Source organism: Anomaloglossus baeobatrachus, chromosome 5 (assembly GCF_048569485.1).
Source record: "Anomaloglossus baeobatrachus isolate aAnoBae1 chromosome 5, aAnoBae1.hap1, whole genome shotgun sequence".
Taxonomy (NCBI): Eukaryota; Metazoa; Chordata; class Amphibia; order Anura; family Aromobatidae; genus Anomaloglossus; species Anomaloglossus baeobatrachus.
The window spans coordinates 135,123,355-135,137,658 of record NC_134357.1 but is presented as its reverse complement, the minus strand read 5'-3'; the positions used below and the strand labels follow the sequence as shown (position 1 = coordinate 135,137,658).

Genomic DNA, 14,304 nt, shown 5'->3' with positions numbered 1-14,304 from the left:
CTAAGAATAGTGGCTGTAACCACACTCCGACACTGACTGACAGCCGACTCTGTACTGATGCATTGTTAAGCCGGCTGTCAGTCAGTGACGGGGTGCGGTTACATGTGCTACTCTCAGTGCTGTGTGCGGTGACTGTAATTTCTCTGGGCATGCCTACAGGACTGAAAGCCGACCGCTCCGGAGAGAAATAGAGTTCAGTACCTAGTGCGGCAACACCACAGTGTAAGAAGCTGTCGTTTCCAGGTGAAAACAAGTAATGGGTAGGGCAGCCAGGTGTTCATTCCCCCCACTAATATGACACTCATGATCTATCCTATGCAGTTGTCGCGGGCGGAGGAGGGGACGCCGCGCTCTCCCACTGCTCGGGTCCGGCTGCCGCGGCTGCTGCGGCCTGCTGCTGCTCGGTGGCTCGAGCGATGGGCCGGATCCCGGGGACTCTAGCGGCGCTCCTCGCCCGTGAGTGAAAGGGGGGTTTTGGGTGTGGGGATTGTGGATTGTCCGTGACGCCACCCACGGTTGTGGTGAAGGGATGTACACCACCGCTGCTCTGGCTGGGGAATCCCGGGAGTGATGGTGTGGAGCAGCCAGTTGTTGTGTTGCCCCTCCGTGGGTAGGGGTTGGTGATCCCGGGGCCCAGTGATGGGGTTGGGATGGTGGGCAGGTGGGTAGGGGGCCTGCGGAGGTGCAGGGGTGCAGGGGCAGCGCTGTGCCGCACGGCACGGAGGTACTCACTCAGCCAGTAAACACGACACAGTTCTCGGTAAACAAACGGCTGGTTGGACGGGTCCCTCAGACGGTTGCGCTGCTGATATCCCCTGCAGTTGACGGTGACGGTCTCTTCCCTGCACCTATGTGTTGTTGTTTGGTAGCGATGGGTTCCCACCGGTAACCCGCTCCCCGACTTGGATATGAGCCGGAGGAGCTCCACTCATGCCCGCAGGCGCTGGCCCTGGGAAACTGGTGCCTTGGCGGTGGCGGTGTCTCCCCTCTACGGTTGGACTGTTGCCTTCAAACGGCACTTGGTTGTTGGGAGACAGTCGTCCCCTTCACTGACAGATTTGGCAAATTATGGCGACTCCTAGCCTTGCCGGGATCTGAAAGGCCCCTGCCCTGGTGCTGACTGTTCTTTGTATACCGCTCCGGTACCGCCGGGTCACCACCCGTCCACGGTCCTTTCGGCAACCTCCGAGCAATCTCTCCTGCAGACGGTCACCGCCGTTTGCCAACCTTGCTGTCTCAGTCCGGGGCACACACCCGGACCAACTTCAGGCTTCTTGCTGTCACTTTCTCTGTTGCCCTTACTTTGGCTCCTCTACCACTTCACTTTACTTCTTTTCATTTTCCTCTCTCAAGCTAATCTCAGCTGTTTACTCCTTTACTTCCCTAGCTTATCTGGCTGGTTTTCCCGCCTCCAGAGCTGTGAACTCCTCGGTGGGTGGAGCCAACCGCCTGGCCCACCCCCTGGTGTGGACACCAGCTCCTGGAGGAAGGCAACAAGGATTTAAGTTTTGACTTCGGTGTGCCTGCAGGGAATGTGGGGTGCGTGTGGTGTTGTGACCTGTGACCCCTGGCTTGCCCAGGGCATCACATTCCCCCTTAGCAAAACGCAGACCGTCCTCGGGCTGCCCGTCCAACACCGGTTTTATTTTCCTTTTTGTTTTCCGTAAAAAATAGAAAAACGGTAACATGTTTACAATTAAAATAACTTCTTCTCACATCGGGAGGTACTCTTACTTAAACGTTGCAAACGGTTTACGGTTACGGTCTCCGCTCTCTCCCACCCAAGTAACCTGGCCCTGATGCTGCCCCTAAAACCCAGGCAGCACCCCTTGACCCCAGTCCAGCACAAGTTACCCGAGCGGGATCTGTCCTTCCCCTCCAGAGGGTAGCCACCGGTTCCTGTGGTGGCTGGGCCCCAGCCGGCTCTACTGCGGGCCCTCCCTCCAACCTGCCTCTCCGGAGGCGGCACTGCGGAAACGGTAACGGTAAAACAACTTATTTACAAGCCACTAACGTTTGTGGTTGCCCTGCAAGTTCACGGGCTTGTCCATGAGCAGTTCCTCATGCAACTTTTTAAACGGTCCCCACGGGGACAACGGTGCCGGCAACGGCCGGTTCTCTCAATCACGGTTAGGACAATCAGGTGACTGTTCGGTAATCATCTCATCATCTTTCAAACACTTTTCAAACTTTTTCAACAAAAACAGACAAACACCTTTCCCCCCCCCTTTAAAGGACGATCTCCCTGTACCTAAGTGGGGGTCTACCTAGGTTGCGACGGGTGGACCTCCGGGGTCCGGTGTAAGTAGGGCTAAGCGGTGGGGTAGAGGGAACAATCAGTTCCTCCTCCCTGCTATCGTGTAGGGCAGGCGGAGGCATAGGGGAGTTGGGTACAGGTTCATCCCTGGGCACTGGTACTGACTCACGGCTGACCGCTTCCATCACTTCTTCATCCACGGGTTGTGGGAACAGTATCACTGGAAGAATCACCGCGCCGTTCTGTGTAGGCCAGTCTGCTGGGAAGTCGCCCATCGCAGTGTGGATCACCTCTTTCGCCTTATCTGCTGGTAGGGAAACCAGTACTTCCGCCGCCGCTCTTAAGGCTGGTGGGCACCTCTTCAGATGGTCCCGGGAAACTGTGGCCAAAGTGCCTCCTTGGTCACGACTGATTTGGTAGGCCTTCCCATCTTCCCATCCTGTGGGCTGTATGACGTACGGGTTTTGTTCCCATTGATCATCCAGCTTGTGGGTTCTCCTCTTCCACTTCAGTACGACATCTCCGGGCTGAAAAGGGCCAGCAGACGCCTTTTGATTAAAGCGCTGCTCCTGTAGTTCCCGACTCCGACTTAAGTTCTTCTCGACATATTCTTGAATCTGCCGGTATTGTGCTCTCCGTCGAGTTTCCCATTCAGCTGTCAAAGGGAGTGCTTCTGGGGCCTCCAATCCCATTTCCAGGTCCACCGGCAGGCGGCCGGGGCGAGCCCTTATCAGGTATGCTGGGGTGCACTTTGTTGAGCTGGACGGGATATTGTTATACATATCGACCAAGTCGGGTAGCTTTTCCGGCCACAGGTTCCGCTCTTCCAGCGGTAGCGTCTTGAGGAGTCCCAGGACCAAGTGATTCATTTTCTCACACATGCCGTTGGTCTGGGCATGGTAAGGGGTGGTCCGGATCTTCTTACAGCCATACAACTGGCAGAACTCGTGAAACACCTCTGCTTCAAAAGCCGGGCCTTGGTCAGTAAGCACCTTTTCTGGATATCCATGTGGTCGGCAGAAATAAGCCTGGAACGCTCGAGCGGCAGTTCGACCAGTTAGGTCCTTGACTGGGACAACCACCATGAATCTTGAATAGTGGTCTACGATGGTCAACGCGTAGGCGTACCCACTTCGGCTGGGGGTGAGCTTGACATGGTACAGGGCGACCAGCTCCAGCGGCTGATGTGTGATGATTGGGTGTAGGGGCGCCCTCTGGCTGGCCTCATCCTTCCTCCTCAGCGTGCAAGGACCACACTCTCGGCACCAGGCTTCTATTGACGCCCGCATCCCACTCCAGTAGAATCGCTCTCTCAACAGCATCTCCAGCTTCTTCCACCCGAAGTGTCCGGCACCATCATGGTATGCCCGCAAAACAGTGGCCACATCAGCTTGGGGAATCACCAACTGGCAGATTTTCTCATGAGTCTTCAGGTTGATCAGCTCACGGTACAGCTTCCCTTGATGTAGATATAGCCGTTTCAGTTCCTTCCACAAGCGTTGAGCTTCAGCAGGGGCGGCAGGGTCCATCCCAACGGCACCTTGTTCCACTAGGGTCTTGACGAGGCGGACAGCCGGCGCCTGGTTTTGAGCTTCCTGCCACTCTTGACTGCGCTGTGGGTCCAGGTCCACCCGTTGTTGATGTACATGTACCTTCTCAGTTGGTGGCTGGTGAAATGCAGGCAACTCGATCTCCTCGAGGTCGTCATCCTCGCACCCTTCTTCTGACAAATGGGGCATGCGGGAAAGTGCATCAGCATTAATGTTGACACGACCAGCTCGGTACTTGATGGTGAAGTCATAGTTGGCCAGCCGGGCCACCCACCGCTGCTCCAACGCGCCCAACTTGGCCGTGTCCAGGTGAGTCAACGGATTGTTGTCCGTGAAAGCGGTGAATTTTGCTGCGGCCAAGTAATGGCGGAACCGCTCTGTGATAGCCCATACCAATGCCAGGAGCTCGAGCTTGAAGGAGCTGTAGTTCTCAGGGTTCCTTTCAGTTGGCCAAAGCTTCCGGCTAGCATAAGCAATCACTTTCTCCTTCCCATCCTGGACCTGGGACAGGACTGCCCCTAATCCCACATTGCTGGCATCTGTGTAGAGGATGAACGGGCAGCCATAGTCAGGATACGCTAGGACCTCTTCTCCGGTCAAGGCCGCTTTCATCTGGCAGAAGGATTCCTCATGCTTTTCTTCCCACACCAGTGGGGCTCCGATGGGTCTACCACCTTTGGTCTGTCCCACGAGGAGATCTTGCATGGGGGCAGCCATCTTCGTGTACCCTTTGATAAAGCGCCGGTAGTACCCCACCAGACCCAGAAACTGCCTTACTTCCCTCACTGTGGTTGGTCTCGGCCAGCCTTGGATGGCAGTGATCTTCTCAGGGTCGGGGGCGACACCTTCTGCACTTACCACGTGCCCCAGGTACTGCACTCTGGGTTTCAGCAGGTGACACTTGGAGGGCTTCAATTTCATCCCGTATTTGGCAAGGGATGCAAACACCTCGGCCAGGTGCTCCAGATGGGCTTCATACGTCTGGGAGTACACAATCACATCATCCAAGTATAATAGGACGGTCTCGAAGTTTAGGTGTCCCAGACAGCACTCCATCAGCCGCTGGAAGGTTCCTGGGGCATTGCACAGCCCGAACGGCATACTATTGAATTCACAGAGCCCCATCGGGGTGGTGAAGGCGGTTTTCTCCCTGTCCTCCGGTGCCACTGCCACTTGCCAGTATCCACTGGTAAGGTCAAGGGTAGAGAAGTAATTTGCAGTCCTCAGTGCGGCCAAAGACTCCTCAATACGAGGCAGCGGATAAGCATCTTTATGCGTTATCTGGTTGATCTTCCGGTAGTCCACACACATCCACATAGTGCCATCCTTCTTCTTGACCAGCACCAACGGGGCAGCCCAGGGACTACAGCTGTCCCGAATAACCCCTGCCTCCTTCATGTTCCTCAACATATCTTTGGGCGCAGGGGGAATAGGCCTGTACCTCTCTTTGATAGGGGGGTGCTCACCGGTGGGGATGTGGTGTTGGACCCCTTTAATCTGCCCAAAGTCTAAGGGGTGTTTGCTGAAAACTTGCTCATACTCCCGCACCACCCTGTACACCCCTTCTTTGTGATGTGTAGGGGTATCGTCAGTGCCCACATGTAGCTGTTGATGCCACTCGTTTAACTTCCCTTGGGGCGGGTGAGTGCTGGCAGTAAGTGGAGAGACCAGGGGAGCTGCCTCGTGAATCGTGTGGGGATCTAGGGTGAGTAGTTTGGCAAGGGTGGCATACCGGGGAAGCCTGACTTCTTCCTCCCCACAATTCAGCACCCTCACAGGCACTCTCCCCTTCTTTACATCTACCACCCCTCGGGCGGCCATTACGGTGGGCCAGTGTTCAGAGGGCATGGGCTCTATCATGGCAGGGTAGTCACGCCCCTGAGGCCCTACCGCCGCCCTACACCAAATCATCATTTCACTCCTAGGGGGTACAATCAATGGAGCAGCATCCATCACTCTCACTCCACCAATCTCTCCTCCTGTTGAGTTCACATGTTGGCGGTACATCAGGGCTCGGATCTCACGCTGCACAGCTCTCTGCCGGCTTCCCGCCACCGTGGCGGCCAACTGCTGCAATAGGGCCAACACATCACCCATGCAGTGCTCCATCACATTGGTTCCTAGCACTATCTTCGGGTTATGGTCACTGGGTTCGTTCATAATCACAATCATACCCTGGTGTTGCAGTTCAGCTTGCCCCACAGTCATAGCCACTTGTTTATACCCCACTTGGGTCAATGGGAGTCAATCAGCGGCAATCAGTGTTATACTAGTATCTGGGGGTGCCAGATCGTCTGTCCCCTAATACCGCTGGTATAAGGTGTATGGTATGGTGGTTACCTGTGATCCAGTGTCCAGGAGAGCCATTACCGGGATGCCGTCCACAGCCACGGGGATGATGTGACGGGCACCGATGTACCGGTCCCGCCAGTCTGGAGGGCCACGGGGTTCTACTCCTGAGGATTGGCCCGTGGCCCCAGGGGTTGCTCGTTTAACGGGCACTGTCGGAAGTAATGGCCAGGCTTGTTGCACTTGTAGCAGGTGGAAGGCCTGTTCCGTGAGTTGTTAGCACTTCTCCGTTGCATCCATGGAACATCCTCAGGGCTGTCGGCTAGCTGTATCCTGGGTGGAGGCTGGGGTCTGGTCAAAGATTGGAGGGCAGCGAGAATCTTGGCGAGGTCTCCGTCCATGCGGCGGACCTGGGCTGCCAGTTCTTCCATTGTGCTGCTGGGAGCTGTGGGCATTGGAGAGGCTGGTGGAGCAGGGGCCACCACAACGAGAGCTGTCTCAATTGGCCACAGGGCTGGCTCCGAGGTTTCCGAAGCTGGGGGTTGCAGTGCTTTAATGGCCCATTCCTTTAACACAGCAAAGTCCACATCAGGGTGTTGTAGGGCCCACAGCCGGAGCTGTTTGCGATCCTCAGAGGACTTCATCCCCTGCACAAATTGCTCTACTAGCATCTTGTTGCTGTCCGCCTCACTGATAGTATCTACCCGCTTTAGGGTGCGAAGAGCGGTTTGCAGGCGTAAGGCATAGTCCCGAATGCTGTCCACAGGCCGTTGCCGGCACTGGTAAAACTGCATCCTCAGCTCAGCTTCAGTACGGGTCTCAAAGGCAGTCTGTAGCTTCTCAAATATGGTGGCTACAGAGAGCCGGTCCCCCTCGGCCCAGGTTTCCGCTTCCTGCTCAGCAGCGCCGGTTAGCTGTCCCAGCACTACCGCTGCACGTTGCTTATCAGTCAGGGGGTACAATTCCAAAAGCGGATTAAGCTTTTTCCGGAAGACCTGTAAAGCATCAAGTTTCCCGTCATACTGCGGTAGCCAGGTAGCTCCGGGCGCATAGGGCAAGGAGAACGGCATCACCTGAACGAGAGCACGGCCGGGACCGGGGCAGGTCCATTCCCATCCACGGGTGCCCCTGCGGCTGCGACCACCACTCCTCCAGCGGCTCCGTCGGGCGCAAACATCTTGTTTCCGTCCCCCTTAGCTTCTTTCCGGCCCCTCCTCTCTTGGGGCGGGGTTTTGGCCTTCGCGCCTCCACTACTCGAGAAGACGCTTGAGCGGGGACTTTTCGCGCCAAAGATGGCGGCTTCTGAAATTTTCTGACCGGACACCTCCGGCGGTAACAAGGCGCACCTCTACCATACGGCAGAGCGGTAAGATCCTGTTCGTGACGCCAAGTTGTCGCGGGCGGAGGAGGGGACGCCGCGCTCTCCCACTGCTCGGGTCCGGCTGCCGCGGCTGCTGCGGCCTGCTGCTGCTCGGTGGCTCGAGCGATGGGCCGGATCCCGGGGACTCTAGCGGCGCTCCTCGCCCGTGAGTGAAAGGGGGGTTTTGGGTGTGGGTATTGTGGATTGTCCGTGACGCCACCCACGGTTGTGGTGAAGGGATGTACACCACCGCTGCTCTGGCTGGGGAATCCCGGGAGTGATGGTGTGGAGCAGCCAGTTGTTGTGTTGCCCCTCCGTGGGTAGGGGTTGGTGATCCCGGGGCCCAGTGATGGGGTTGGGTTGGTGGGCAGGCGGGTAGGGGGCCTGCGGAGGTGCAGGGGCAGCGCTGTGCCGCACGGCACGGAGGTACTCACTCAGCCAGTAAACACGACACAGTTCTCGGTAAACAAACGGCTGGTTGGACGGGTCCCTCAGACGGTTGCGCTGCTGATTTCCCCTGCAGTTGACGGTGACGGTCTCTTCCCTGCACCTATGTGTTGTTGTTTGGTAGCGATGGGTTCCCACCGGTAACCCGCTCCCCGACTTGGATATGAGCCGGAGGAGCTCCACTCTTGCCCGCAGGTGCTGGCCCTGGGAAACTGGTGCCTTGGCGGTGGCGGTGTCTCCCCTCTACGGTTGGACTGTTGCCTTCAAACGGGACTTGGTTGTTGGGAGACAGTCGTCCCCTTCACTGACGGATTTGGCAAATTATGGCGACTCCTAGCCTTGCCGGGATCCGAAAGGCCCCTGCCCTGGTGCTGACTGTTCTTTGTTTACCGCTCCGGTACCGCCGGGTCACCACCCGTCCACGGTCCTTTCGGCAACCTCCGAGCAATCTCTCCTGCAGACGGTCACCGCCGTTTGCCAACCTTGCTGTCTCAGTCCGGGGCACACACCCGGACCAACTTCAGGCTTCTTGCTGTCACTTTCTCTGTTGCCCTTACTTTGGCTCCTCTACCACTTCACTTTACTTCTTTTCACTTTCCTCTCTCAAGCTAATCTCAGCTGTTTACTCCTTTACTTCCCTAGCTTATCTGGCTGGTTTTCCCGCCTCCAGAGCTGTGAACTCCTCGGTGGGTGGAGCCAACCGCCTGGCCCACCCCCTGGTGTGGACACCAGCTCCTGGAGGAAGGCAACAAGGATTTAAGTTTTGACTTCGGTGTGCCTGCAGGGAATGTGGGGTGCGTGTGGTGTTGTGACCTGTGACCCCTGGCTTGCCCAGGGCGTCACACATAGATCATCAATATACCAAACCTAGTAAATTACTTTAAAAGCAGTCTGTCACCTCCAAAAGTTGATATAAACTACTTACACAGTCTTAAGGGGAGTTAGCTTATCTAAAAATCATACCTGCAGTATAAATTTCACTTCTTTAGTTTGTCAGAAAAAAAATGTTTCAACCTCATATGCAAATGAGGCCTCATTGGTGTACCTTTGGCCACAAGGGCTGCACAACTCCCCTTACTTTGGTTGACAGCGATTACTTGCAATAAGTGAGTGATGCCTGAACTGAATGCCCAGCCCTGGCAATGTAGGCGCCCAATGAGCACGTACACACATAAAGTCAGTGTCAGTGTGCTCCCATTCCTTTATCATATCTGCACATAAGATCACACATAGCAGGAGGCCGATATAGATATGAGAAAGGGATGAAAGTGCACCGCACTGACACTGTGTGTGTTTGTGCTCTCTGAGCTGCTGTAGTGTCACTGTGGATGTGCAGGTCTGGGTAAGCTAGGGCTGTCAATCAAGCTTAGGAGAGGAGCGCAGAATGCTGATTAAAAGGGCAGAATTGTGCACTGAGCTTTTGGCCATGCTAAGTGTGCACCAAGGTATATTCCTTTACATTTGAGATAAATGTCAAGGAATGTGGTAAGTAGTATACATCGAACTTTGGGGTGTAAGATTTCCTTTAAATAAACATACATACAGTGGTTAACTAGAGTTTGATGGGCTCTGGTGTAAAATTTGAACCTGGCCCCTCCCCCCGTCCCCCTCAGGGTACAGAATAATTAGGATGACACTTGGCTCTTTCCCTCAGCACCCAGCTTTCCCATTTCACAGTCCTCCATATATTATAATACACTTCCCATAGTTCTCCAAATATTATAATGCACCCTTCATATAGTATAATGCACTCCCCATAGTCCTCCATATATTATAATACACTCCCATTTGTCCTCCATATATTATAATACACTCTCCATAGTCTTCCATATATTATAATACACTCCCCATAGTCCCCCATGTATTGTAATATACTCCCCATAGTCTTCCATATATTATAATACACTACCAATAGTCATCTACATATTATAATACACTGCCCATAGTCCTTCATGTATTATAATTCACCTCATATTCCTCCATATAGTATTATGTAGCCCCCATATAGTATTATGCAGCCCCCATATAGTGTTATGCAGCCCCCATAGAGTATTAGGCGGCCCAATATAGTATTATACAGCCCCATATTCCTCCATATAGTAGTATGCAGCCCCCATATCGTTAAATGCACCCCATAGTCTTTTAATTAAATACATACTCTCTTCTCCTCATTCTCCCGCTATTCCTGTCGCCTCAACGTGTCCACTGTTCTGCCGCTCTGCACATGTCAGCACAGCGCACATTAGTGACGTCTTTGCACTCTGCTGTGCTGTCACATGAATGATGAGAGAGGCAACGCGCTATTCACTCTCTCATCATAGCTTTCAATTGTATCGGCAACTGCGATGCCGATTCAGTTGAAAGTGCGATCCCTGTCGGGGGACCCCATGGCGGTCACGTGGCCTGCCGCCATAGGCAGTGCGCCACTGGCTGAGGTCCTCGGGCCCCTTAAATCCTCAGGTCTGGTCGCAATGGCGACCGCAATTGTTCCGCCCCTGCATACATGCACACTGATAAATATGCCAGCATGCAAACAGATATAGTTGGAGACCTAAGTGTTTTTACCCATTTACCACTGAGTTGCAGCATAGCAATGACTATTGTACAAGTAAGTGAATAAGTTGAGCCAAAGCCATAAAGCTCAAGACATAAACTGGAGGTATGCGTTCTCCTTGCCAATTAACCTTTTAAATTAATGACCAGTGTTATATTTTGCTCTCATTTGAAACTCAGATGCTTTCACAATTACGGTAGTGACTTATTTTCATCTCCTGGCTGAGTCTTTTTCTTTTCTTTTGCTCTAATGTATTCTTGGCACATGAAGCTGAGATGATCTAACTGTTAAGAATGCCAGTGTTGAACTGGCGTCTGCCCAACTGTGCTACCAGTTTGGTATTTTAGTACTGCATTTGTCTTTATTTAATCCTGCTACCACAAGTCATTCAGTATAAATTAACGCCTAGCTTATTTTAATACTACAGCTATGAGCTCAAGCGCTGCTATTTACAAGCACATGATAAATCCAAAGCAGCTCGGGGAACCTGTCATGTTAAATATGGTATCAGATTTGTAGGCAGGATGTTATTGGGCAGGAGTTGATCAGTTTGATTTACTATTTTGTGGGAAAGTCTCAGTAAATCTTGAATTAATTGAATGTCCTGGTGTTTGTATGCAGTGGGCAGTCCTACAAAGTGATTGACAGTCCTCCCTGTATGACTGTATGCAGAGATAGCTGTCAGTCACTAGTAACACCGCCTGCTGGAGTCCCATGCATACAGACATCGGGGATTTCAATGAATTAAATACAAATTATACTCAATCTTTTCCAACAAACATTTGTATCATTCAGCTCAGCGCCTGCTTCTCTATACTATGCTGTCCACTGATCAGACTGCATGTGTTTCGCCCGGGGACAGGGGTACTCAGATCCGGGCCACAGAGTCACTTCTGTGGTTATCACGGTGGCGTGACCCGGTCTGTGATCCCAGGCTCCACAGTAAAAGGGGTTTTGTTAAGGGAGATTGTCCGTGACGCCACCCACGGTTGTGGTGATTGTGGAACACCACCGCTGCTCTGGACGGGGATCCCGGGAGCGATGATATGGAGCAGCTAGATGTTATTTCTCCCCTCCGTGGGTAGGGGGTTGGTTGTCCCGGGGCCCGGTGATGGGGTAAGCAGGGGGGCAGGGTGCAGTGCTGCAGTGCGGTGCCCGAGGGCACAGGTGTACTCACAAGAAAGTCACACGGAGTCACTGGTAAACTAGGAATTGCCGGTGTCCGCAGCCTTCGGTACGGGGGTGTTAGTGTCCCACACACGGTGCAGCAGCCCTTGTTGTTCTTTCCCTGCAGCCAGGTGCCTTTCTCTCCACTCTCTTCCTCTTTCTCCTCAGCCGGGAACGGGGAATCCACTCCCCTGTAGTGATCCGGGTACCCAGGTACCGAGGGGCCACCGCCCTGCTCCGGCTACCTGTTCTGGCCCCTTCCTCACTACGGCCTGTCCCGGCCCTTTCAGAGCACGCTTCACTCCCAGCCTGGGAGCTACAACTCCAGACTTCTGTCCTGTCTGCTCTCCACACACTCTCTGCCCCAGCCCCTCCCCTCTCCTCTGCTTTTCTCTTACACTGGGGGCTGTGGTTTGTCTGGCTGCACCGGTGTGAGATCAGATTACCAAGGAGGATTAACTCTTTCTGTGACAACCTGGCTGTGCCAGGGCGTCACACATGTACAATGTGACAGGTTACCTTTAACACCAGTTATGTTAGGTTATTATTTGCTATGAGATACAACAATGGTATAGTTCATATTATATAGGAAGTTTAATCTTTAGCAGAGAAGTTCTATAAATATAAGTATAGATGACTAGATGGCACTGTGATGAATACACTATAGTTGGCACTTTTGAGAGGATACTTGATGGAGTTTTTCCAAAAGTGGCTAGTGGCTGCAAGACTCTTGACTCTTAAATGCACTTATCCCAACCTTTGGAATAGGGCAAAAGGAAAGGTGATTTTGACAGTCAAATGGGTTTGCCCACAATTGCTATTTCTGATCTAACTATAGGATATGTACCTCCCCACGCTTGGCTGCAGCCGAGCTGCTCGGATCCGGGCTCGCTGGTAGGTGGCTCGAGCGTCTCCGGACCCGGGGGGCCCTGTGGTCACTTCGATCTGAAAGGGGCTGGCGGTTTAGGGGACGTAGGTGTACGGCTGGAGCCGTGGTTAAGTTTGTGACGCCACCCACGGGATGTGGTGAAGGTAGACACTACCGCTGCAGTTACGGGGCACCCGGGGGAGATGTTTATGCAGCAAGATGTTAACCCCTCCATGGGCAGGGATGGTGGCCCCGGGACCCGTTGGGTGTAGTGTGGTTGGGCGGTGCAGGGAGGTGCGCGGCCGGAGGGCACTGTTGTACACACGATTAGCAACACACACAAGTCTCTGGTAAAACAAGTTGATGGTGGTCGGTGCCCGCAGCCGGCTGCATCTGGTCCCCCACCCGGTTGGTGGTCTCTGCCTTTTTCCTGCACCGTGTTGTGTATCTGTGGACTGCCTGCGATTCAGTGACGGGAGTCAGCTCCCCGGCTTTGTGGATGTCGGGAGAGTCCTTTTTGCCCGCAGACGCCTGTGCGGTGGCTTTCTATCCCCCTCGTTGGGCTGTTGTCTTCAGTCGGGACTTTGGGTGGGAAAGGACCTATAGTCCAGACCGCAATCAGTTAATTAACTTGGTCCAGTGGCTTCTGGACCTCGTTTCAGGGTCTGAGTACCCCCCTTCGTGCTCCGGTTTCCGAGTCGGTTCCCCGAGTCGGTACCGGCGGGCCACTACCCTGTCCCGGTCCACCACGGTTCCACCGAGCCGTCTTCCCGGCTCCTGCAGCCTGAGGCCACCGCTTGCCTCCTAGCCAAAGGTGCCCGGGCTCCAACCCCGGCACTTGTCAGTCCGCTACAGGCCTGTCACACGGGCCTGAACTCCTCCACTCCACTCTCAAACTGAACTCCTTTTTAACTAACTGTGTTTTTCCTGCCTCAGGGTGTTTGAACTCCTTGGTGGATGTGGCCAACTGCCTGGCTCCGCCCCCTGGTGTGTCCATCCTGCCCTGAGGGAGGTGACTAGGTTTTAATGGTTGGCTGATGACACCTTTTTAGGGGACAGGTGTTGTGCGGGGCGCTATCTGTGACTACCTGGCTAGTCCAGGACGTAATAGATAGGTGAAAAATGTCTGATTGCTGTGAGGCCAATTACTGTCTGTCACCATGCCCCATTCCTTCCTATTGCTGGATCACAGTGAGGATAACTGAAATAAAGCAGCAGTAATCCATGTGCAATGCCTAGGTCTATAGAGATGTGGCGCTTACTCTCCCACCACTACATTGACTCTTATCTTCTGAACATTCATGAGTTGAGGTGGAGTGCTCGATAACCTTGTTCTAATCACTGGATGTGATTGGTGATAAATTATTTATTTATGGTCTGGCCACATGTGTTATAATGTTATAGCTTAAATTGAGGAGTTGAGCTTACAGAAATTGTCAGATTAATCCCTTCACTACCCGGCGATATTTTTTCGGGATGGCTTGTTCGAAATAAACTCCAGATTATTTTTAAGCTAATCTGTGCTGTATTGTCATATACATATATAAACACCCCTACTTTATTTTTTTGTTTTTTGTTTTCTAACTTTTGTTCCTCTTGAATTATCCTTTTACTCTCTACAGCTCTTTGTTCACCTGCAGCTCAACAAAGCATGAAATCTTCCTATGCCAAACCTCACAGTCAGAGCTGGCACCGCCCGACCTCAGTGTCTAGACCCTCCTTGTGCCCGCACTCTGCACACTCATTGGCTGTCAGTATTTTGCCCAGCACTGACCTCTCATCACTACAGCATTGGAAATAACAGCATCACAT

At 53.4% G+C, this 14,304-nt stretch overlaps 1 protein-coding gene across 1 annotated transcript in view; it reads left to right on the top strand.

Moving 5' to 3' along the window:
* The window catches only part of ADAMTS14 (ADAM metallopeptidase with thrombospondin type 1 motif 14), a 305,508-nt gene that overhangs the window by 119,241 nt on the left and 171,963 nt on the right, over positions 1–14,304 (top strand). The gene's annotated exons all lie outside the window — the stretch shown is intronic.